Source organism: Leuciscus leuciscus, assembly GCF_965113295.1.
Source record: "Leuciscus leuciscus genome assembly, chromosome: 22".
NCBI classification, from domain to species: domain Eukaryota; kingdom Metazoa; phylum Chordata; class Actinopteri; order Cypriniformes; family Leuciscidae; genus Leuciscus; species Leuciscus leuciscus.
The window spans coordinates 18354929-18382705 of NC_138746.1; the positions used below are offsets into that span (position 1 = coordinate 18354929).

The following is a 27777-nucleotide window of genomic DNA, read 5'->3' on the forward strand; positions in this document are numbered from 1 at the left end:
ATGTATGGTGATCAGGTTTTGTCAAGCTCCAGAAATGTCAGAACAGTTCTAAAAGCAGAATAGTGTTGTTATTGTTAAAATATAAATATTAGATGAAAACCTTAAACTTAAACGTTTTTTTTTGCCTTGGCCTCTCAAACAGCTCGCGAGTACCAAATTGTGTTCTTTTTCGTGGTTTATTGCGCTTAAATAGTCAAATACACACAACATTAAGTCAAAATGCCGTCTTGGCAAGCATTTAGGTAAACACAGTCAATTTTGGAACATACAGTACATTTGTGAGAAAGAAAACACATTTTGTGGAACAGTATATTGGATCTGTGCATAAGCTCTTAAAGTGACAGCAGCCTAATAAACCTGCTGTCTGTCATTCTGTCTATCAGAGAACAAAAGAAAAAGAGAAAGTCAAAATTTGCTCTTTACTGAATAAATTATGTAACTTTAATTTTAAGCTTCAATCTGTTTTAAATTTTTTCAATGAAGACTATCCAGTGTTATTTCACATTTGATTACTTTATTACTGTATTTCTTACATCAACAATATACAATGTTGAAAAACATGAACTTGAACATGGCATCTTAAAAATGTGGCAGTCATGGCGCAAGATGCTAAAAATAGCAAGATGAGACTCAATGGCCAAAGGTGTCTGTCTGATGCATGTGTGCATTAATAGTAAAAAAAAATTGCAGAGACAAAACACAACATCACATCTTCAAAACACATCTTTATTAAAAGCCAGAGCTTTAGCTTAGCGGTGTTAACCCACAGCGAGCCATGCTGCTCATATGGACAATATGAATCTGACTCAAACATTTCCTGATCTTATTTCCCTCTCTTCTCCATATCTTGCCCTTAAATGTCCAGTTGTAAAATAAGAAATGTTCAAATAAGACCTTCCTCCTCAGGTGCAGTTCTAAAGAAGAAAATCTCACGTGTTGAGTAACTTAGAGTCAGGCTTTTGTCAGACAGACCTGGAGTCTTTACACTTTTACTGAAAGATAATGGATGTAGCATTAGCGCCAGCCAGCTTCAATAGTGATAAAGCACCTCTGTTCAGACAGCTGCACTTAAAGGATCAATTCTAATCTCTACATAAACTCTTTTCTCTCCTATACGCATCCAGCTTCAATTTGACACAACAAAAACGTCGCTTCTCATTAGCACTGAGGTGCCAAACCTGGTTTTACAAGGTGAGCAAAGAGATTATGTGAATTTTCCAAGAGCTTAAAACAACTCTATTGAGGCATTTCACGACCTCTTCACCCACATTCTCTGGTTTAGGATCTGGATATCCATGGATTTGGTCACTCCCCGGAGATCTGTGGGCGATTCTAAACTGTTATTTTCCTCACTCCACCAGCAGAAGAGAGCGCAGAGTTGCCGTAACCGCTTGGGCTTTGGTCGGAGGCCTGGGTGGGATAGAGATGTCAGGACAAGAGATGCAGAGCAGTCCAGGGACCTGCTTGTTCCTGTGGTTTTGGGAAGTGTAGTGAGAACTGCCTGGCTCTACTGCTTGTGGATTTGGCAAATTGATTGTTGAAATATTTTGAACAGCAAAGCATCACAGATGCTGTTATCGTTTTACATGAGAAGTTTAGCAGAAGGTCAGAACCTCTTATGACCTTGAATGTTGTTTTTATATGTCAACATGTCAAATGAATGAACTGTTTAGTTTTGGAGTTTACAAACGAATTTTCTGACATTTCTATTGAAAAATAAAATGTCGGACATAAATCGGATGAGAGATGTCAGTTTTTTTTTTACGTCCAAAACCAGACCGATTTCGGTCGGACTAAAACTATTAATTGCTTTAGCTGGACTGAAATCAAACTTTTAAAGTTTATGTAGTTTGAGAGTGTGAGCATGACAGACTAATTTTCTATATTTCTATTGAAAAATAATGTGTGGCATAAATCTTACGTGGTATCTCCGTTTTTTCGACTAAAACAGGACTGATTTCAGTAGGGCTAAAGCATTCACATTTATAAAAAGACGATTAATTGCTTTAGTCTGACTTAAATCTAACTTTTAACGTGCATGATAACACACTTAATTTGAAAGTGCAAGTGTATGACACGCTGTTGTACAATGCCTCTTGTTTTTGACCATTACTCGCTGTTTACAAGCTTACACCATCTTCCGAAACACATCATAGGCACACACACACAAACGCCCATAACACAGCACTCTCAAACCTCAGAGATGTCTCACCGTTCTAATGCACGTTAAAAACACATGTCCGCTGAGCCCGAGGGAGGATGACAGCAGATCTTAGTGATGTAATGTAAAGGATTTCCTGTCTCCTTAGAATTAATGAACATGCTAATTTTTCTAGGATTGAATCACACTAATATTAGGTTACCAACAGTCACACTCATAAACAAATAACTATCACCCAAACATGGCTTACATTAACTACTCTGCATGCTCCACAGAGTCCTTTTCTCTCTCTCTCAGAAGTCAGACTGTTACAAAACAACAACAGCAGTCCCTGTACTAGACCCCAGAGGCCTGTGCCAGAGTCTCTCATAAACGTGAACCTGCCTTTGAGGATGGGGCCAAATAATTCCACCAAAGCGAATGCAGAGATCTACTGCACCTCCAGCTTTCTCATTACGATGCAATTTAGACACTCAATGCCACAATCATTCTACCAGGGGGTGGAAAGAGGCTGATTTAAACTAGAGGAAAGGAAGCATTACAAAGACGATGGTAAAGCTGAGTCAAGTGCATCAGTTCTATCAAAAGCATTTCGCTGTATTTTACAGGCATGAGTGATCAGCGTTGGAGCATTAACCCGATGTGTTCTACTTTTACACATCTGTCTGAGGACTAACGAGGTCCTAACACTCAGCGTGCAAATGCAAAATCACCTCTTGCATCAGGAGACTGGAGTTTTGATCTTACAGAGGCAATCCATTTTCCCTCCATGCAGGCAGGCTGGCGCTTTTCATGTGGGATTGCTCAGCATAGTCGCTGTCATCCTGCACTCTTTTTGTTCTTGGCACGGCTTTGCTTTTCCCCTCAGGTCAGAGCTGGAGTCCTTACTGTTCTCCGCCTATTCACAGTTCACTTTGCCGTGGCGTCTATTCACAGGATCTGTAATTTAAAATGAAAACACTTAAGAATAGCTTACGGCTCACCCAGGCCTCTCTGTAGTGTCACATGAAAACAATTGGCATTTTTTTAGGGTTCCCCAGCAGAATTATTAATTAATTAGCTCTTTTTCTTGTTTTCAATTATTACAGTTTCTGGAAAATAACGTCAAAGTAAAAGGATAAAAGAAATGGCAGCTATTAAAAGAGCCAAATGTAAAAGTTTATGTGGATCAGAGCTGCTGTAATGATATTAATAGGCAGAAGAGAAGAAAGAAAAGGAGAAGGATAGAATGAATCCCGCTGTTGGGTCTGTGTTCAATGCCAAACAGTGAAATAAAATGGAAAATAAATAAAAAGCTACACAGGCAAAATACACCCCTATTAAATCATAATGAATGAGCCCATAGACGTGTACTGTAGCTCTTCGGTAATCAAAATATTATTTTAGATTCACCTGTTCATGTTTATTACAGGACTTTGAAATATTTCTGCAAGTCAAAAGGTCATGGTTTGGCTTGTTAGTATGCTGGTATGTAACTGTCCCATTAGGGTCCAAACATTTGTCTCCACCATTTGAAATCAGCCGAGATTTTAAGGCACTATGTAAACATTTGGTGTCAGTCATATTTTTTTTTAAATAACTTAATATTTTCATTCAGCAAGGATGCATGAAATTGATCAAAAGTTACAGTTAAGACTTCACTGCAAAAAAATAAATATATATATATAAATTCTTTGGTTCTTTATTTACCAAAGAATCCTGAAAAAGTCATGGTTTCCACAAAAACGAAATATATCTTTAAAAAATATATATATCTTACAGATCCCAAACATTTAAACTGTAGTGTACATAGTACATACAGTATGAAAAATGAATGTGATTAATAACACCTCTGTCATGGAACAGAAGAGAAGACTCACGTGGATAATGCAACAGGTTTATTTGATAGCGAAGTTCAAAAACAAACTGAGCAGGAGAGTCGATCAGAGACAACTGAGCATAGAAACTTAATTCACGAGTTCACACTTACATATAATTAGATAGAGTAAAGGATATGCGTATTTGGCATGCTGTCCGAGGGGAGGGCTCCGAGCTCGGAATTTGGCCTGAACCCAGAGTACTCCCCTATCCCAGGTTTGGGATAGAACTAAGTGAGGAGATGGGGTGGTGGAGGGATGCTGGGAAACTGTCATAGAACAGTGGTAAAAACTGCTGTATCTTGATGTTAATTGAGTTGACTAGATGAGCTCCTCCCATAACGATTCGATTAATTATCTGAAGTGCTTCTCCCAAACTTTGTTAATAAAACATCATCTTGAGAAACAGTCTTGTGAAAGGTATCTTGCTGGGCAGGTTGGCGATGGGCTGAATATTAGGCTCGGGGCTGAGGAAGGTGAAGAATCGAAGATGAAGTATTACCGTAGGTAAATTCAATGTAGCAAGGCAGTTGGGCCGTAACACACCATAGTGGTTGACATGTATGTGTGAATGTATGTGTGTATGGGTGTTTATGTGTGACCGTGATGAGGTGCAACAGGTGTACTGACTGAGTCACGACTGTAACTGACCTCACAATCAATATTTGGTGACACTTTATTTCGATTGTCCACTTTAGACATTCTACTAACTATAAGTAACTTTGCAGCATCATGTCAACTAACTGTCATTAGAGTATTAGTAGACTGTCTGCTTAATATTTGCTAACACTTTATTTTGTTGGTCCGACTATAAGTAACTTGGCAACTACAAGTCACCTTATTCTGACCCGAACCCTAACACCTTACCATAACCTACCAGTCTACTGCTACAGTCTACTAATACTTTAATGAGAGTTAGTTGACATGTTGAAAAGTTACTTATAGTTAGTAGAATGTCAAGTGGACTATCAAAATAAAGTGTAACCCATTATTTTAATCAATATACGATTAACAGCAGGGAGATGCACAGTATACACACACACACACACACACACACACACACACACACACACACACACACACACACGCACACGCACGCACACGCACACGCACGCACACGCACACGCACACACACACACACGCACACACACACACGCACACGCACACGCACACGCACACGCACACACTTTATATATATATATATATATATAGTTCAGATGCAAAGCCTCTAAGTGCCATCTGAAATGTTCTTCTAGAATGATCATTTTTATCAAGCTCGTATATTTAAGTTCAGTAATTTGACTTAAATGGCAATGAAAATTACCTATTAATTGTCATTTAAGTCAAATGACTGAACTTAAATATATGAGCTTGATAAAAATGATCATTCTAGAAGAAAATTTCAGATGGCACTTAGAGGCTTTTGCGTCTGAACTCTTCATATACATATATAATATGCTATTAGTCGTCATCAGGAGTGATGGGATTTAAATACATCTCGTCATCACACTCCACCCTGTTCAACATATCTCCCTTTGACCACAAGTTGTTCAGATTAAGAAACACAGTACCACACATCTCCAGCTGAGACAGTGCACACATTTTTCTGTAATTACGGAAGATTACAAAGGTTTAAATCATGGTTCAGGAACAAAGTTTAGCAACTCCCCAACGAACGAAAGAATAACACCTTTTTAAACACAAGCAAAGACACACCTCCTGTGAGAGCTGAGGAATAACACCTCAAGGTTTCTTCACTCTAAACTCCCAGCGGAGGCATCAGAGTTCATCACCGTGGTTACACACACACAGAGTTGAGGGCGACAGAAAACACACTTCTCCACAGCTTGGAGATGGACGACCCTCAGGAGTGCTGTTATGACGTTTTGACCACGGTCAGGCATCTGGCACTGATGTGAGATTGGTGGTGATAAGGACTGATCCAGTGTAAGGCAATACAAGCACACAGACACATACACATACACACAGGCACACACAGACACACACACACACACACACAGACACACACACACACACACACACACACACACACACACACACACAGACACACACACACACACACACACACGCACGCACGCACGCACGCACGCACGCACGCACACACACACACACACACACACACACACACACACACACACACACACACACACACACACACACACACACACACACACACACACACACACACAGGGAGATGCTTCAGACTCAGAGATGATTATTTTGTCATTGAAAGAGGGAAGATTGCAAGATCTCTGGTGGATATATAAACACACATCATGAAGAACTGTCCCCATAATGTGATTGATTGATTTTTCCCCAAGAATATAATATTACTTACACTTACTCTGAAAGACTTCATTTAGCTGACAAATGACCAGAAACATGGAGCACATATAACCACTATCAACAATGTGTAACGGAATACAAATGTGAAATTATTTCAATGACAGATGTGGGAGAAAGTCGAATTGGCAGAATACAAACGGTTGCATCACAATTTTCTCATTCCCATATCACCCACACAAGGACACTTATTCAAGTCTTATTACAAATTGTAAAACCTGAAAGCCACAGAAAGAAAACATCGATATTGTTTATTTTCTTCAGACAATATACAATGTCACTCAATATTACTCAATGCCTATTATTAAATACTACATTTGCAGGTGGTGGTAATGCCGTAAATCAGTCCTATACCTGTTGCAACATTCCCTTCTCTGCCTTCTCTTAAAAGGCCCACTGAAGTGCCTTGAAATGCGCAGCATTATTTAATGCGTTGATGTAATTTCCACTGAAACAGGAAGACAGCGCAGGACATATCGATCTTATTTCTTTGGTGCATAAGGTCTAAAAATCCACTAATATGATTAAACGTTTCAGGTTTTTAACCCTCTTTTGACCACATGCATCTAAAGCAAAAATCAAAACACATACCATATTAGTTTTCATTACATTTGAAAATGTATCCATATTTATTTTTTATTTTTTATTGACCATTGGTATTGCTGGTAGCAAAAAAAGACGTCATTCAGTAGGACTAGTCAGACTGTACCTCGTGATTTTGCTTGGGCCAAGAAATCCGGACCATAAGTAATTTGTTCGCGAATCACTTGTTGCGCTGTATATCCGATTCACTAAAAGAACTGACTCAAAGAGTAATTTGTTCGTGCTGCATTTGTTTTTTGTTTGTTTGCAGCCCGCGAGGACAATTCAGTAGAAAGATGTATTCTCTTACCATTTACTTCCTGTACATCATCCCATATCACATTCAATTTGGACTACAACAAGCTATTATGGACTAGAAAGAAAATTATATAAAGTAGCCTACTTGTGAATATGGGTTCGTGAAAACTCAACAAGGGCTGAATTCATTCCAGGATGTCCCATATGCCAGTCAGAAAGAAAAAAAAGATCAAAAGAGGCTTTTTTTTTAGCCTTCAAATCTAATGAAATAATCACATTCCCATGGGCTTTTTTGAATGCAGAATATTATTTGAATGAGAGACGGCGTGTGGAAATCTGTTTGGTAAAAAAAAAAACGTTGTCAAGGATGTTTGTGTTGCGTTGCTCAGCTTTGGTTCACTGCAGAGTGATTGTAGTGTAACATATGTTTGATTGGGGGCTTTAATCATTAAATGAACTACTTCACCTTTTTAGCTTGCCAGTGTTTGTAAATTGTGCCAATGCATTTTGATTGGAAATACTAACCATGCAAGCGCTTAGAATGTGTTTCTGCAAGCTGAGAGTGATTTGTGTGCCGAATTGGAATTTAATTTGTAGATCTCCTTAGAACATAAATGCAATGCAAATGTAGGGGTGTTTCTTCAACTATGGGCACTTTTGGCCCTGTAGACTCTTATCAGAAAATAAATTATCTTAAAACACAATTTTCAAACTTATAGTTTATTTATCCTCCAACAATGGATGTACAATACATCACAGGAACATTCTGATATTCTCGTTTATCCTTCTCTATTTGAAAAGTGTAAAAAAAGTAGCAAAATAAATGATGAAAACATTAAAAAAAGTTGGTTTTCTGTCGATAAAGTTAACAGTTGCTCACTTGTCTAATAAACCCGGTGCAATGCAGCGCCAAGCGCGACGCAAGTGTTTTTTGCTAGTTTCAGTCCGACGCAGTTATCATTTTCACGTCCTACACCACGTTGTTAAAATAGCAAATGCATTTGCGCCCATTTGTGCGCCCATGGGCATGCTGGTCTGAAAACGAGGTGTGTTATGGCGCATTGTTGGCGCGTTGCTATTTTGAGGCAACAGAAATATTTTTTTTGTTATTTAATGAGCGAGTTAGTAATGTGCGCCTATAGGCGGGTCCACACCGCACGTACACTCTGTTTATTAAACACACAGGGACACACAGCAGCACACAAACATGCCAAATATTTAAAATAAAAGGATTACAATGTAAAAGATTATTATTGTGTACATAAAGATATGGTGGAATCTGGCTTGTCCCGTAGATGGTCTGCTTGTGGGCTTTAACCTCGCGCACAAGCAGATCCGTTTGCGCTCTGGAGATGACTTCGGTCTTTCCACTATCAAATTCCGTCATGTAAATAGCGAATCTGCCATGGCGTGAGTGCAACTGGCATTTAAAGGGAATGGGAGATGAGACTCTGATTGGTTTAACGCACGTAAATCCCAAAACACACCCATTACTCATTATGAGAATAGGGACAACCCTTTTAGACCATGCGCAGACCATTTTTCCCATCGTTAAACTAGCAAAAGTGGATTCGGACACGCCCTAAGTGAACTTGCGGCGTGCGCTTCAGACCATGCGCTTAGATCATTAAAATAGGGCCCAATATATTAAAGCATCTTTGGTGTTTCCATGGTTTCGACGGAAGTAAAACAAGTAAAACCGGAAAACAAGGGTAGCGCAGATATGAAGTCATTAACAGGAGGACACGGCCGTTACACTGGTTAAAATAGCTGATTTCTCTGGATTTAAACATTGTTGGAAACATTTGGGATAATGTAAATACACATGTAAGTCAACAAAATATATAACATTGTTTAAACCAAAAATCTTACATATTGTGCCTTTAACGTAGAATCGTGGAAAGACTATTTGGAAAGACTGGGTTGCAAAAGAATACCGTCCTGGGTTGTGAAAATAGGAGTGAAATCTACTGGGACTTTTAATATGAGCTGTAAAGTAAACATGAGTATCAACGATCAAAATGAAAATAAGCTGTTTGGTGTTTTTTTTCCTAATTGGTGAATCTGCAGACAAGCCCTACCGACTGCAAATATTTGGTTCCTGGCGTTTTGGTTCCAAAATCATGCAGCGCTGGAACGGCCGCCAAACAGTGTTATGAAGGGTCGTTGCTTTTTCACCCAGGAAACGCTGATGGAAACACTTACCGCCTGGCTGATCACGGCTCTAGTTTATAGTTTGTGACAAAAAGGGCCAAGAGGAAAAACAACTCTAAACACTTCATCACAGTGGCGTCCCAACAATAACTAGACCTCCTCTCGCCGTGCCTCTACCCCGAGAGCATTCGACCCGGGTGTTCCTCTCTCGCTTATCCTGAAATGAACAAATGCGCCTTTTGGGAAACCAACGTTTCAGCGCACTTCTAATTTAGGGAGCACACCGTAAATTACAGCCTCTGCGAAGAGAGAAAGAGGGTGCAAAGCTTCAGCCTTATCTTTCAGGCATTTTGAAATACTATCAGAAGCAGGTCCAGAGTATTGTTCTCAGGGTAGGTGAATCCCGCAGAGGGACGCTGCTCCACGCCTGCAGAGCCAGCGCAGTGCACAGATTGTTCAAGATCCCTGAATAAAAACAGATGTGTGTCTGCTCTGTGGCCTGACGGGCAATCCAAATAATTCTCCGTGATCTGTACGTCCAACATCCTTCACGCAGGGCCTTGACATCTGGCTTGGCAGCTGAGCCGCAGCCTCCATTCAAATGCACGGACACATTGCTTTCCAACGCAGATTAGCTTTACGTCTAAAGCATAAACTTTTATTCGTCTATTTGTCTTGCGGGGATATCCCTAAAGTGTCATTACTTTAGTTGTAAAGTTTCTGCTTGACAAGTTCTTCTTTTCCAATGAGAAATGAGGAAAATTGTTCTTGAATGGGACTTATCAAAATGAGGCTTCCAGGGCATTTTGGCACAAACTCAAGCAACTTGTTTACCCGCCTGCCATCCGCTCGGCCCAGCCTGACAGAGGGCAACAAGGGAAGGAAAGTACATAGCATAGGTTTCCCTGGTCCCCAGAGGAATAATTATCCAACAGCGGTGGTATTACCAGTATGATTGGTTAGAGATTTGTGCAGAAACAGCCACCACAGAGGGGGACGGGGGGAGTGGGTCAGTCAAAAGACAAATGTCTTCGATTAACTCTTGCTAAGCACAGACAGAATGAGGTCACAAGTGCATCATGAAGTCCCTTGTTCAAGTGGGAATTCTCATCTGACTGGTGGCGATCACTCTTCAGCTAGACCTCTGTTTCACACTCTTCAACTTTAGTTAAGGAAGGTCCTCCAGAACTTGAGTTCAATCCAGAGGTAAACTTAAAATAAACTTTCCTGGCAGCCCATATCAGTGTTTTGTCTTAGAGCAGATACAAGCAAGCATTATAATTATTTCCTTATTTGGAAAGGCACAGTGATTCAGTGCTTTTCCCAAATGCATACAATTTTATGGACATCCAATAGCATGCTTTAGGATAAATGGTGCGATGAGTAGGAGCCTGGAGATGTAATTAAAAATTACAGAAAATGTCAGCTGTGTTACATCACTTTTTACATCAGAATATGCATGCTTCCCTACTATATAGTAAGTTAAAAACAGTAGGCTATGTGGAAAGAGTAGGATGTCCTTAGTATTAGTATTCATAAAATAGTAGGCAAAAAGTATGATGCTGAAGTGCACATTCATTGGACACTTTACAGGAGAGGATTTGCAAATGACAGTCAAGACATTCATTTTATATAGAACACACATTTTTAATGGTTGCAATGTACTTACTCCTAGTACCTTCTCAGAGAGTATGCGATTTTGGATGAGGTCATCATTTATTAGTGAGTCAAGTCAATCATTCACTAAAACGATTCCTTCAAAAGCGCTGATACGTTCTGCAACAAAACACTACTATGCACTTCTGCTGTGGTGTTGCCTGGAACTATTTTTGTTGGTGAAGCAAAAACAGACAATGGCAATATTATGCTCAAAATGTAAGTTGCTCAATATTAACCTCTTGTTTATTGAATTGTTGTATAAAAGCAATGCCATATTCGCAATCCTCCTTTTCCCCCCTCCAAACATCAGCAGTCTTGCTTGTGTGATATTGCTTAAATATCATGTTACATTTTGAAACGTTAATGTTTTAAACCTTATTAACCCCTAATATTCAAAGCTTCCAAGAACCTCTTGAGTTCCTTTTTCTTCTTTAAGGCTTGTAGTAATTTTATGAATCACTTCTGGTTTAATCCCTGCCCACATCCAATTCTTTCCGAACACAGATACAGATCATTTTGTGATTGCAACAGGTACAGATTCACAAAGAGATAACGGCTCGGCTGCACAGCCCTTGTATTTATTTCACAGTGCCTGTATACTGACATAATCAGGGTTTTCTCGCCGCAAGGCAGCGCTGTCCTCTGTTGGCCAGAGTGAGTCATCAAGCAGAGGTCAGCGATGTCAGTTTGGAGAGGACAGGCCGAGCATGGGGAGCTCATGTTAGAGGTCCGTTCCACCCTTGGCAGGCCGCAGTGCGCCACCACAGAGCTGGCTACAACTCCAGCTCATTTCCTCATAACTGAGCTACATTAATACACATTTCAGCACCTTCCCTCTGCCTGTCAGGCCTGATGAATTACTAAAGCTAGCTTATCAGATAACATGAAAAATGAAAAACAGTCACATTAGCAGTGTTTTCTTTGAGATTTACTATTTTTCTCAGACCCAGAAATGCTATAATGAGCCATTATGAAAGTTTTCCCCTCAGGAGGAAAGCAATTCCTTATTGGGGATAAAACTTAGTGACCTAACAGGTTTCTAACCATGCTATATGCCTACAGCAGATATAATATCCATAAGAAACACTGTCATTGTCCTAAAATTGCAATACTTTTAGGTTGTTTTCATGATAAAATTTGACATGTGTTCCCTAAACTTTCATGATGACCCCTTTTGTGTTCTGCATGAGCTACAGTAAAACACACACCTCGAGTTGACCCCGGTGTAGCATTTTTAGGGCAACGCTTGGCTGCTGTACAAATCAGGTGGATGGTTAACCGTCGGGCTGACTGATTGGATGAGACAGGTGGCATCTGCTACAAATTTTCCCAGCTTGAAAACGTTCATGCAAAGGTAGCCTGGAAGCACAGACTCCGACAGAATGGGCTGTGTGTTTTGAACGCGATCCAAGGAAACAGAAACTTTGCGTTCTGGTTTTGGGGTTACAACTGTGCTTGGTATGATTTGCCCCCACAGCTGAGCACAAGTCAAAGTATGTATAAAACATCTTTAATAACCTGATCATTAAGGAGCCAAGTCACATTCTGGCTCATATACAGACTTGTGCTGTGCATTTCTCAAATTGCACTACAAATTGCATCTAAAATGAGGTTAGAATGCACTAAAAAAACAATGTGAAAATCCAGAATTGTGCAGAAATCAGACAATTACAAGATTATTGAAACAATGTTTTTGAGTGTCTGCAGGTGTCTCACTTTAAACATCCTGCACCTGATCTAACCAGACCCTTACAGTCTGCCAGAACGGACTTGATTTAGAATTCACGGACACAGAGCTCAAACTCAAGTTAAACACCAGAGATTTTCCATGGACTTGAAGGAGTCTGACGACTCTCTGTGAGAAACCCAGGTGTCTGTTCTCTGCGTCCACACAGTGCCTACTGTATGTTGAGGGAGCGGTGACACAGAACAGGGGCCACAGGAAACACTAGGACATGGCTGAGGGATACTGTTAACTGCATGAGTATCCAAACTGACTGACACAGATCGTAATTTTTTTGTGCGCGGTCCAAAAATGTTTGTTTTACAAATGTAAATTCTTGCTTCTTTTGGCTACATTCATTATTGTTCCATCATTTAGAATCTGATGCAACCTGTTTTCTTGCTATATTCATTTTTAAATATACAATTTATTAATTATTTATCTACACATACTCTATACAGTCAACAATCACCTTCTTTTGGTATCTTTATTCAACAAATCCACGATAAACAGAGGTTTAATCAAGAAGGTGACAGGCATCGGCCCACTCGTTTCAAATTCATTTACATTTCTTTTCAATTCAGATGTGACCAAAACATATAGTTCATGATTCCAAACATGGTCTTAACAGCTGGACAGTTTAACATGAGAACCCTTCATTTCATGCAGTGCCATGCAAAAGCTCGTTTTCAAAATTTCATCTCTTCAAGCGCTTTTGACACTCTGTCCAGCATTCACATCATGTGAAATCCAGAGGTGAAAAGGAATGCCTGCAGGGGAAGGTCTCACTTTAAAACAGCATTTTATGTGCATTCGCCCCCCTTGAAATCGACTGCACACAATTCTACTCAGTAAATAGGCTTCCTGGACTCTGGCTAATTTCATAATTGGTGGAAATGATGCATGTCACAAGATGCAATATTTGCCTCCTACATAAAGCTTTTAACATAAACATGAATTGTTGATGAACTGCCCTAAAAATTTTTTTAATGAGTTCATGTGATCTCAGTGGTAGCCACATTTATTTTAAACAGACAAAATGGTCTCAGCTGCACCCAGTTAAGTGAATTGATGCTTTTCCCAAATGCATACATAGCATGCTGTAGGATAAATAGAATAATGAGTATGTCAGGAGCCTGGAGAAGTCATTAAAAACCACAGAATAATGTCAGATGTGTAGAATGTTTTTATTGCACAATTCACTGAAAAATGTAATTGATAAATGAAAGATCTGGTAGCAAAATGTTGCTAAAAAAAAGGCCCTGCTGATCGTTATAAATTTAGGGGCTGTTTACACAACACCGTTTTCAACTAAAAACGTAAAACTTTTTATACGTTTTGGCTGTTCATTTACACAACAACAGCGTTTTGGGTGGCTGAAAATGCAAACTTTTGAAAACGGGTTTCATAGTGCAAGTTTTTGAAAACAGTCTCTGTGTAAACAACAAAAAGGCAAATCTCTGAAAATGATGACGTCATGCACGTGTATTACGTTCAGTCCATATTGTTTCATCGCCATCTATTGGCCTGGCAGAAGAATACAGCGTTTTTAGTCGTTTTCGCAGATCCATGTGAATGGGAATCGTTTTGACAATGGTGTCGTCTGTACGCAATCAACTACATTAAAAATCCCCTTTAGACCCTTTTAGAAAAATTCCCCACTTTCTTAAAAATATACTACTAATTCATCGCAAACTGGCTTTAAAGGGATACTTCACCTAAATATTAAAATTCTGTCATAATTTATTGAACCTCATATCATTCCAAACCAATATGACTTTCTTCTTTAGAACGCAGAAGAGAAAATAATTTATACTTTTCGTTGTATTGTAAATTGAGAAAATGATGACAGAATGGTCATTTTGGGGTGAAATACTCCTTTAAGGCCTGATTGGAGGGCGGTGCTGTGTTTGCACATGGTGTGGATTCACCTATATGCTCAATTACCTGGTATTGTGTCCTCTTTCCCTCTCATTTTTGAATCAGCCAAAATCTGCAATCAATTTCAGTCCGCTGTGATTGGCGTGCGGGTGAAGTAGCTGGAATTAGGCCCCAGTTTAAATGATTAATGTTTTTCTAAGGTCCTGTGTGTATATGTGCGCATGTATTTTTGTGGATGCATGTGTAGAGCAGCCAGGCAGAGTGGGAGGCATCTGCTCTGATATTGGGAATGTCCGCATTACACAAAGACGCCCAGAGAGTCTTACTGAACTCTAATAAAGTCTCAGGAGAGACTCATTATTACCTGCACTCACCCCGAACTGCCCTCCACTGGAGAATGAGAGAGCCAGCTTCAGAAAAACAATTGACCATACACACACACACACACACATACATATGTGCATGCCAACACAAATACACACACAGAGACAAACATGTTAAATTTACCTCTCACGAGTGGGATGTACGTCATTATACGCTTGAAGCATATTTATTGATTTACAGTGGTTTTAACAGCCATGTATAATTTTGAAGTAAGTGATGTAGTTCCTCGCTACGTGTTTGTCTGAATATGATAAACCTGCCAGTGGTCTATAAAGAATATACTAAAATGTTACATGAACGTAAACTTAAATATAAGCATTGTGTTGCAAATAAGAGCGAAAATCAAATCAAAAACATCAGATGTAACCGAATATGCATGATACCTTACCGGACAGCAGTATTCCTGAAAGTCACGGGAAAGCCTGCAGTAAGTTAGTGAGATTTTGCTTCCATGTGTAAATATTAATCTCATCAGCTCCTGCCCACAGGTGCAGCTGGACAGTTTCCTGGCGGGTGGAAGAATAAGGTAATGTTTCTATGGAGAGTGTTAAGATGACAGCGCTGAGCTGTAAAACATTTACGCTTGATTACCTTGCAGAACTGGAAACCTGACACTACGGTTTCTGTGGAGCTGTTTGTATACAAAAACATTTATGCAAGTCAGATTTCCCAGTTGTATCATTATTCAAATGGAGTCACAGTCCCTTTTTAGAATTCTGTGCTCACACATTATCAGCCCGAGGGCCTTTCTGTAAAGGTGTAAAGGGTCAGGTTTGTGTTGCCCTTACACATTATTTTACTTTTAAAGGAGAGTCAGGAGGAGCAGTTTCCTTATGTAAAAATTTAGATTGTAATTCCTTATGTTTGCTATCTCAGTTCAAATTCAATTTGAAACCAGGAATTCAATTAAGTATATGGTATATATATATATATATATATATATATATATATATATACTGTACTGTGTGTGATATCCTTTGTATTGTACAGTGTGTTCACTGACCTTTTGACCCTTTGTTTTTAGAGAAGCTAATCAGCATAACTTGTTGCTTCACTACCGTAGTACGATGCATCGTTGAAGAAATCAACTTGCTAGTCACGACTGTTTCCCGAAACTGTATTGTCGCAAATTGGTAGTTCAACCACGTTGGTTAATGATGTCACACAGGTGGTGGAGTTATAACTACTTTTAATGAATCTGTTTGAGATCGAATTAATGCTAAATGTTTTGCTATAAATTACGACATGTGTTGTCGTCGACCGGATCACAAATGGACAATGCTTAATACAGGCATAAATGGGGTCTAAAACATTTTGAGCTTGTCCACTTTCCACCACTTACATTTACATTTTTACATTTATTCATTTAGCTGACGCTTTTATCCAAAGCGACTTACAATTGCTATATATGTCAGAGGTCGCACGCCTCTGGAGCAACTAGGGGTTAAGTGTCTTGCTCAGGGACACATTGTTGTCTCACAGTGGATTCGAACCCGGGTCTCTTACACCAAAGGCATGTGTCTTATCCATTGCGCCACCACCACCCCCATCACTTCCAGAGATAGTTGAAAACGCATTCGACCGGTTGCTTTCGTAGTGTAAACATCATTTTGCGTCATCGGAGGATTTTTTGGCCAGAGGCTGAAGACTACAGCCAGTAGGAGGGGCTGTCCCGCATGTTTTCAGCCCGCCCATAGGAGGTGGGATCTCACTCACAGAATGTACACAGTGTCAGCCGTCTTTCTTTGGAAGCTAAGCTAGAAGGCTCTTGTTCTGTGGAGAAAGCTGAGTAGTAGGAGAAAGCTGAGGTAGGGGTTACCATACTCTTTTTCCCGGACATGTCTGGCCGTCGAGATCGTCCAAAATGTCCGGGATTCGGCTTTTGCTTTCTGCAGTCACCATTCATTGTTTACATGCACACCTTTTGTTTCAATCTAACTGAATTCATTCCGATTGGTGAATCTGAATGTAGTGTTTACATGAACGCTAAACAAGTGATCGGTTGATGTGCGTTTTAACATTGCTAAGAAAATTCCCGCTCCTCTGTGAGAGATAGGAGACCGGTGCGTCTCAGTAATGACACCACCGGCCTCGCGCCTCCGCCTCGTCCTGCTCGCCACAGTAAACATAATGAATGGCGACTGTAGAACGCAAAAGCCGAATCCCGGACATTTTGGGCGATCCCGAAATCCCGGGCAAACTCGTCACGGAGACTCACTGGTAGCCTTGTTGTTTTCAACTGCGCTCTCTTACCGGTAGGCGTGGCTTGGGAGTGGCCTCCTAGGGCAGCGAAGCAAGTGCATTCTGGGAGTTGTTGTCTTTCATCCACATAAGCCAAAAATACATTTTCTGGCTTTTCTCAGTCTAGAAAGCTCCAAATTCAAAAATAATTTCACACTTCTTCTACATAAAAGTGACCCTGGATCACAAAACCAGTCTTAAGTCGCACGGGTATATTTGTGGCAATAGCCAACAAAACATTGTATGGGTCAAAATTATCGATTTATGCCAAAAATCATCAGGATATTAAGTAAAGATCATGATCCATGAAGATAAGTTGTAAATTTCCCACCTTAAATATATATAAAAAAAAAACATTTTTGTGAGTGGATGCAGCACAATCGCCTATAGAAATGGACAACTTTAAAGGCGATTTTCTCAATATTTCGATTTTTCTGCACCCTCAGTTTCCAGATTTTCAAATAGTTGTATCTAGGCCAAATATTGTCATATCCTAACAAACCTAATATCAATGGGAAGATTATGTACTCAGCTTTCAGATGATGTATAAATCTCAATAAAAAAAAAATTACACATAAGACTGATTTTGTGGTCCAGGGTCACAAATGACCTATTTTAAATACACATTCATCTTTCCAGAGGTGAAGTATCCCTTTAAACATTATGGGAAGCGCGCTAGCCAGACGGGATTTAAACTTTGTCGACTGAAGACCCAAGTTTGGTTTGAAGACGAAAAACGTATTAAGCACAATGTTCTCTCACCATTACTGATTTCGAACATGCACTCACTCATACTGACTCCACGGTGTGCAGGTTTACAGATGTCTGCAAAGGAATAGTGCATTTTTTCCATGAATAACCAATGTTTGTCTTATAAAAAAGTGATCAGTGTTGACTCTTACTGTGTGAGACCAGAGTTGGCATGTTTTAATGGGGAAATGAGGTCACACTTGGGTCATATGGGACAAAGATCTGGCCTCTCTCTCTGCCTCTCTCTCAGATACTTTATGCATACAGAAGCCCATGACTTCAAAGTGGGCACTTTATAAGCCTAATAAAGTTTTATATGAATTTTCAGACCAAAACCTATTTCTTTGAATCACCATAATAACAACGAACAAATCATCCAAAATAATTAGCATGCTTCTCTGAGCCACGGAACATGTAGGACATTGTCCCTGTGAGGTTTATTTATCATGCAAACGTTTTGTTGCTCACTTCTAACGGTGGCCTGACATCAATTATAGAGCGCTCCACAACATTGACTTTAAGAGCTCGTATCACTGCTCCTTACCGTATTTCATATCTCAAATAGCTGCCATGATATTTAATGAATAAGACTTGGAGTAGTCCAACAGTTAGGCCTATTTTATTAACGTCATTATTTGTAAACCTGAAATTGGTCCCAGTTTCTGATCTTGTTTTACTGTGCTGATTGTGTTTCAGCCCCTGCAGACATAATGCCCGTTCCCTTAATCCAACCCACAAATAAAACCAGAATCACAAACACACACAAGGTTATAAATACACATCAGAATGTTTGGGTAATTTACAGAGTTTGTTTAATGCAACATTTGATCTCCACATTTTTTTGTAAGGCAGTCTTGCATTAAAAATGGCAAATGCATACTGTACACAAGCTGCATCCTGACTCACAGGGTCTATGCAATGCTCACTGTACTTTATAAAGTGATGACAAATATATAATAGATATTTAAATGGATATAATTAATCTAAATTATTAACACACGTACACACGTCCGTGCATTGGGTTTGCATATTTTTGATAGGGACATTCCATAGACATAATGATTTTTATACTTTTTTATACACACACGCACGCACGCACACACACACACACACACACACACACACACTTCTGCATCCTAAACTTGACACTTTAATCTATAGTTTTAGCTACAATTTCACCGGAGGCTATTGGTCTCATTCACTAATACCTTCTAAAAAAATATGAATTTATTGAAATGTTAATAATTATATTGTTATTATAGTTTTTTTTTATATTTCATAAAAAAATAAAATCTTAATGACCCCAAACGTTTGAACAGTAGTGATAAAGCATAAACATAATCCATAAATGAATTAGCTCTTATTTGTATATAAATATTAGTGTTAACATTCTTCCCCCCTCTATTTGCGCCAATGCAACACAATCCTACTGGAGACGGACGATGTTGATATTATGATAACTAGGCTGTTAATTATATGACCTCACCGGTTCATGAATTAGGGAGGGGTTTTTCAGACAAGGACCTCCATTTTTCTGTTATCATAGTCTTAGATTGCTCTGAAACAGGAGAGGATCTTATCGAGAATATATTACCGAACTGGGACATAACCTCCCAGGTCAAAGGAGATATGTTTGTAGCCCAGGAGTGCATGTGTGTGTGTGTGTGTGTGTGTGTGTGTGTGCACGTGTTTCGATTTGGGTCCGCTGGTCAGTTTAATGCATCTGGATGTAATCTTGTCCTTTGCTATAGGTTTACTCTTAACAGGTTAAAGTGAAACCAGTGTTTCACCTCATAAAACGTTATGGCGTTTCAAACAACTCGCCTTATAAAACGCTACAGGGTCTCCCAAGGACACCTTTCTGCCTGACGCTCGTTTTTCAACCTCTCTCACCCGAGATCTATGCCCATCTCGCCTTTCGCAGATCAAGACCTAGGAATCAGAGAAGAAGGGAAGGGGCAAAAAAGAGTGGCTATCAATCAGGGGGTTGGAAATCAGGAAATAGGTAGGTCGGTTCTTTGGGAGAGAAACACAAACCACATGTGGCAGCAGCAGAAGCAGGAGCAAAGCAACAGGATTAATGCTGTTGGTGAAAATGAGATCAGGTCACTCAAAGCTTCTGGTTCGATGGGAACCTACTGAACATACACTCGCGACGTCCTCACCCCAAACCCACGCACATGAACAAATCTAAATCAAAACAACCTCACGGGCATTCTCACACCGTGACTAACTAACACAAAGATCAGTCATCATCTCCTGCGCAGACACACTTGAACACACGCACTTAATGTTTTGAGTGACCTCGTGATCCTGTTGTCCCTCTTCGTAGTATTTATTAGGTGCTTGGGCTTGGATGTATGTGTAGAGTTGATAAAAGCATCTGGACTCATATTGGGGTTAAGACCCGAGGGAGTGAAGTGGGTGTTTTCAGCTGGACCGTTCTGAATTGTTCTTTTAGTGTCTGCGCAGCAATGTTGTACCTCCCCACCCAAGCGCGCTTCGGCCAGCCAAACTACTGTCTTGTGAAATGTGTAGCATATTTTGTGAGCTTACGTAAACCATAGGAGAGATACTTTTTGGAAATAACATGCAATTTACTGCAGGTGAAAAAATTATTTAAGAAAGGACAAAGAATGTATAAGCATTCCAGATTTCATCTGCCAAGCTCCAGGGAATGCAGTCATTCGGAAAGCAAGTTCAGCTTCCAACTCGCACACCATTCTGATGAACTGACAAACACGACACCGGGAGCTTAGTGTGACTAAATTAACCATCAGGCCGCGACGAGCGTCTCTAACAGGACTGAGACCAGCACAGAGCTTGTGATTCCATCCGTTGAGCGCAGTGGCAGAAATCAGCACTATTTCTTCACAACCGAGTCTTGTTTGTTTTACATGCATCTGTGTTTGTTTAGTGAGTTTTCGATGTAAGTGCGGACAGAGGGACAATTAGCTAGGGGCATTTTCTTGGCCGTTTTTCTGCTATGGACAATGGAGAACTTCACTCTCACTCTCACTCTCACTCTCACTCTCAGTCAAGAGTCTTAACAATTGGGATAGAAACACTATAAAGCCTTGTTTATAAATGGTATTAAAAGCTGTCTTTTGTGATCTGATCACATGTGGTCAAACAAGACACATTGCTACTTACAACATGTCTCAAATGTGTCTCCTGTGACCACTTGGGAGGGGAAGGTCTTTTATAAAAAATAAATACAAAAACCTGCAGTAATATTGTGAAATATTACAATTTAAAATAACCCATTTATATTGTACAAATTTCAGCCACACATCTGGAGTCTTCAGTGTCACATATTCCCACATAATATTTTTGAGTAAAGTGCTTCTTTTTTTCCCAGAATTCTTTGAAAAGGTTCAAAAGAACATTTGTCACATTATAAATATCTTTACTGTCACTTTTGATTAATGTAGTGTATGCTTGCTGAATAAAAATGTTAATTTCTTTAAAAAAATGATACAGACTCCAAACTTTTGAATGGTAGTGTACATATAAACATACTGAATAAAGTCTGTATTGTTACAAGTTTACCACACACACACACACACACACACACACACACACACACACACACACACACACACACACACACACACACACACACACACACACACACACACACACACACACACACACACACACACACACGTTTAACCCAATAAGGGTCATGCTACTACTCCCTGGGCAACTGTTAAATGCAAATGTAATTAAATTACTCGTTTTAAATCTGAACTGTTGCTCTAATGCAATTAACCAAAAATAACCATCATAAAGTTTTCTTTCATTCCTTATTAGCTCAAGTTCATCGGGAGTTGCTAATGCTGCTGGTTGTTGCCACTTATCAGTGGCAAACAGAGAAATTAAGACTAAAACTCACCATACTTTGTTTTTAAGAAATGCATTCAAACTTGAATGTACTATTAGTGAATAAATATATAGATAAATCATATTGGATTTTATTTTGGCTCAGCTGAGTGAGATTTACAAGTTCACTGTCAGACTGATTGTGCTTGTTCTCAAAGCATCTGGCTAAAATTAAATACCATGAGACAATGCTATGAACATTTAACCTGCATTTATTTATTTACTCATTTGATGTCTGCCATTACAATTTAGATAATCAAATTTGTTTTTCAAGTCCCTTAGGGTATGAAAACTCAGAACAAAACCCATAAAATTTGGCAATCCCAAAGTCTTGAAACTTGCCAAAAAGAAAGAAGCTGAACTTGTCTGAGTCCGTATGAACAATACCTATGCAATTGTGTTTGGAACTTTCCAATGAAAATTCTTCCTTCATTCTTCCTTCTTTTCTTAACCAGAGTGCACTGCATTTCCCAGCATTCCTCAGAGGGGTGTTCATCCTGAACCACAGCCCAGTTGCATTATTGGGTGAAAACAGCCCTCTGGAGAAATTTAAGCGACTGATTGCTAAATCACGCCCTTTACATTTGATCTTAAAGCAATATATGTACATATGGTTTGATTTAAGAGGCTAGGGTGGTCCGGCAGATATATTTTTATTCTAATTCACTGTAAGTAATTGTACATTAAAATATTGCTGGGTGTCTATTCACTCCAGGTGGCTGTGGGGGCTTTGGAATCATTCAGAATAAAATAATAAGGTTACATAAGCATATAAGCTTTCAACGCCTGCAATTTGCACAACTGAACTGGAAGATTTAAATAATGACATTTAATATTTTTATAGAATGGTTTCTAATACCCATTGCAATAAAGTCTAGCCTGATTACATTTCAATTTGAACCACCTGCAAATCTCAAACTGACTTTTGGATGCTTTCATCCAATTTGGATGCTATTTGTATCAACTTTGCAATTCCCAACCAGTTGTTGAGTCCATGGCATGAAACAAAAGAACGGCTGGAGGTTTGTAGTGGTCTGACTTAAAAGTGCTGACGTAATAAACACTTCATTGCATAAGACTATGGCAGGCGATTCTGTAAAATCACCTGTTATTTGGAAGCCCGCTTGCACTTTACACACTTGAATATAAGAGCTGTTTTCCAACAGAGTGTGGCATTACTTTATACATGGACATGCTGATGAAGGTGATGGCGTTTCAAATAAAAGTTATTTTAAAGGGATAGTTTACTACAAAATTAAAACTTTCATCATTTGTCATGCATGCCTGTATATGAAATTTTGAGAAATGTTTTTGGCCATATAGTGAAAGTCAAAGGGGCATAGTGTTGTTTGGGACCTCACTGACTTTCATTATATGGACAAAAACAGTTGAAACATTCCTCACAATGCATTATGTTTGTTCCAATAAGTCGAAAATGTCAGATGGCCCTTTTCATACTGCTTAAACCTAAAAACATCTTCAAACTATAGTCAAGTCAATTCAAGTTTGTACATGACTTTTCACAATACACGTTGTTTCAAAGCAGCTTTACAAAAAATACATTGTACCAAAAAGTCATAGTGTAGCATCTATTGTCTTTAATGTCCTTTAGCATCCAAAAGAAATGTGTAGTCGATAAATCATACAGAGTGAAATTTGAATCTGTTGTTAGACCGCGCAGTACTGTACATCTTCTGTAACAATTACCAGTCGTTGTTTTGCACAATTTTACCCTCAATATGCAAACCCGTTTTTTTTTACATGTCTGTGATGAGGTGAAAATATTCCTACACCAGTCAATTTTCAGCTGTCAATCAAAAGCTGGTTCTTTACTGTAATGAAGATCTGATATGGAACACATCAATTGTCTTGTCTACGCCAGCAATGATTCCACTATTAGATTATTTGCTTAAATGCATGTTTGTTGTGTAACAGAGTTTAAGATGATGTCATTTTGTTCTGTGATTGGCAGTCAGAGAAATTCCGATATGGAACCCATTAAATCGCTGGCGTCTTTTGTGCTCAGCGAACTCCCGTATGTTTCAGCGTTTCATTTCGTTCTTTTTTTCTCCTACTCATTTTTAGCCTTTGTAGTGGTTGTCTTTCTCAAGGACAGGAATATAACTCTTGGAAAAATATATTTTGGCAGCTTAGGAATAGTCAGGACAGAAAAAAACAGCCTAATGTGACGCACTGAATTTGCGATGGGATTCTCGCCAAACGCATTGTTGCAAATGCATTTAGTCTTCAAATGTACAGTTGCTTTTTATGGATATAATGTAGACTTTTATGCTTTCATTGGGATTATCATCCTGTCCGCTTTTAGAGTGGGTAAAACGACGATCATTTCATCATCTGTGGATGCCCACACAGGAAATGATGTAATAGTGAAAGGCTTAAGACAACATGAGCTTGTGCTTCCCTGGCAGTTACAGTAACAAGTATCATCAGAAACCACAGGATATTAAATCAGGATAATTAAGTGTCATGAGTTGTAATAATTTTGTTGTAGGTTATAAAGTGTCAAGATGAGGATATACAGATACAAACACTGCACATGTTGCCTTCAGACCAGAGAAAATGCTTCCGTTGATCCCACTGAGAAACTTGCAAACAGTCTTAATCCTGGCATCTGCTATATCAAATCACTTAATGTCCCGAGAGCGGGAAATATCTGTCAGTGCGATCAACAGGAGTTTGATCGATCACTCTGTTTCTCTCCTTCCAAACTCATAGAGAAGCAATTGATGGCTGTCCGTTTCTAGAGAGCCCTCTTAGATCTGTTGCACTTTCCCAATGCAACGCTTTGGGTTTTAACACCAAAGCGTCGGCCCTTGAATAAAAGAGAGATTTATAACCTTGCGCTTCACTATGTGGACTGCATAGCACGCACTTTCCTCTCGCTGTTTCCCTCTAAGTGGTAATAGTTTTTCCTCCATGCTGATGTGTTTGATGGGGACAGCAGGAGACCAAAAGACTGGACAAAACATTACAGCAGTGCAGGCCTCGTTGATGGATGCGTGCTAGACAAGCATTATTTTTAAAGCACAGACTTTGTACGTAGGTCTGCAGGAAGATGAAAAGTCACGCTTGGATGCCAGCATGCTGGAGCGACCAATCAAAACAAACACACGCGTCCAAACATAATCACTAACCATGATTTGTTCATGTTCAGGATGCTTAGCGATATCTGACTCGGAATATCTGCAGGTCATTTTAATGATGAAGTGTCTTTAAAGATGCTAATTCAATAGACACATGTAGCAGCATGGAAATATAATGCAGACTTAAACGCTTGCAAACCTAAAGCAGGTTATGGCGCGTGTTAGAGGGGCTGCGGGTAAGTATGTTTATGTAGGGGTCTTTCAGAATTCTTAAAAGCAAGTGACATGTTTATGTACAAGTTTCATGCGTATTTACTTATGCTCAGACACACGCAAAGTTCTGAGCATTCCTGTTGTGCTGTGGTCTGTCAGACCTGTGATTTACATTAAAGTCAATCACTCACTCTGAAGGGCTTCTGCCTGTAGCTCCCTGCCGATGTTCAACAGTGGCAGTATTACATTCTTTATGATGGAGGCCCCCTCTTTCTCTGTCTTCTGTCTCTCTCTCTCGCGCTCTTCTTCGAGCCAGCCTCCTCAACTTCTCCGTTTGCAACGCTGTAAGATGGAGGGATGGAAACGATTATAGAAGAGAGAAGAAAAAAGACAGGCAGATGGGGATTCCAGCGATCTCTTTGGAATAGATAAATAGATTTTGAAATCATTCACAAATGATGTGCAAAATGTGCTCACCATCTGCTCCAACCAGCGCTGAGAAAACCCTGCTCTCCCATCACACACTTTTTTTTCCTGCTCTTTCTTTCATTCTCGCTTTTTCTCCTTCCCCTCTTCGAATTTGTCATTTTATAGCCATCGCGGCTGTGTCGCAGGTGTCATTTCCAGTGACTGTTCCAGGAGGCAGACTCACAGAAAGAGGGCTGGATTTCTGACTAGTAGTTTAGAAACATGCTTTAATGCAAGAAGAGAAAGAGAGAGAGAGGAATTTTTTTTTTCTAAATCTATGACATAAATCCCATTGCATGAACAGTGTGAAATGAACATCCTGATTGTGTGGGTGTCCTGCAAACCGCATTTCCCAGGGAGCACTGAGGGAAGCAAATGAAACACCTGATGGTTGCTGGAACACTGGAATGGGATGTACGTAGCATAAGACCAGTGGGGCAATTAGAATAAATAAAGTCAGTCTTTCCAGTTATTCTCCATCCATTCTATAGAGAGATATGTAATGGAAGAAACAGGGTGACCAGATTAATCTAAATAAATAAATGCACATGTTATGTGAAATGTCAAGTGGCAGCTTGTGTCATTTTTTGTATACTTGCAGTTTTAGACAAAAATAATTAATTTGAACTGCAAAAAAGGTAAAGATCTACTGTGTTTATGTTTGTGTGTGTATTAAGATGCATTCACACCATGTTGTATTTTCTGTAATTATATGAGATTCCAACTTGTAAAAAGCGTTTGTCCTTGTAGAACTCAGAATTACAGCTTGTAAACTGGGAATTTCCTGAGAGCTCCTACTTGTACCATGTGACCGCTGTACCACCTGATCACTGTTTGGCCGTTGATAGTGTTGCCATAGAAACAAATAATTCCCAGTCCGAGGACGTGAACAGCTTCAAGAACGTCATGTGTTGTCATCTCGAATTTACGGTAATTACGACATTACATTACTTCAGTCTTCAGTGTCACATGATCCTTCAGAAATCATTTTAATTTGTTGATTTGGTGCTCAAGAAAATGTATTATTATTATTATCAATGTTTAAAACAGTTTTAAACTGTTTTATAATGATTCCTGGGGTGCCCTTATAATGTTAGTATCATTTTACATCAAAATGTTTCATAATTTAGAAATAAAAGGCATTTTTCCAAGCCTGATTTTGGCCTCTGATTTGAATGCTCTGTTTGAAGGGGCATGTCTACTGTGAAACTTCAGTGTAAACGCCCACTACTGTGATTGGCTGACATCTTTGCATATGAAATAGCTAGTATTACAAGTGGAACTCTCTCAAAATCTTTTTTTACTACGTTTTTACTATAACAGCTATCGATATTAACGAATCGTGAAAAGTTAGATGTATTCCCATCACATAAAATGTTGCAGTGATGAGCATTGAGCAGATGACAGTCAGTCTGTTGATCGCGTGAATGAAGAGATCTCATCATTGCAACGCAGTTTCTGCACTCTCACAAATGCTTCCACCTGTAATGCAAACACGATGTAAATACAGTAAGAGCTTCGTTGTGCAGTGTAACAGTGTCATTGATTTCATTACGAGTTTTGGCTAGTGTCCAGATAAACTTAAATGCTGTGTGACTGAGAGCTTGGGAGATTGGAAAGGGAGCGTTCTTTGATCGCTTTCTGTATGTAATTTAATCAGTTTAAATAAGATTATTTTCATCCTACTTAGAGAAACAACATGAAGTTGATAGTTTAGTCACTGATTTATTGATGCATTCATTGATCGATTTTAAGAGATAATCTGTCTAAACTTGAATAATTATACATCAGAAATCACTGATCACAGATCAGGCATTAGAATAAACATGGTTACTTACATGTCTGTGGCGTTGCTGGCAGATCCATTTTGTTTAAGTCTGTTTACAAAGCCTGCGCCGGCATTTACCAAATAATCAGTGAAATGCACAGAATACAAACAAATAATGCACTGCTGAGACATTCACATTGTAAAAACAACAACAACAACAAAACACTATCCTAGCATTAGGATCCTTTGGAAGGCAATGGTATTGATCCTGTGTCGATCTTTTCTCGTTCTCATGTAACTATTCACTAACGCTCAAGTGGGCGGCG

At 39.3% G+C, this 27777-nt stretch overlaps 1 long non-coding RNA gene across 1 annotated transcript; it reads right to left on the reverse strand.

The window, feature by feature from the left end:
- On the reverse strand, positions 1-26090 carry LOC309486398. The gene is made up of 4 exons (XR_014201522.1): positions 25693-26090; positions 25407-25557; positions 15411-15528; positions 1-3100 (listed from the first exon to the last, which is right to left on the reverse strand). It is a non-coding gene; the product is annotated as an uncharacterized lncRNA (long non-coding RNA).
- Between the last annotated feature and the right edge of the window lie 1687 nt (positions 26091-27777).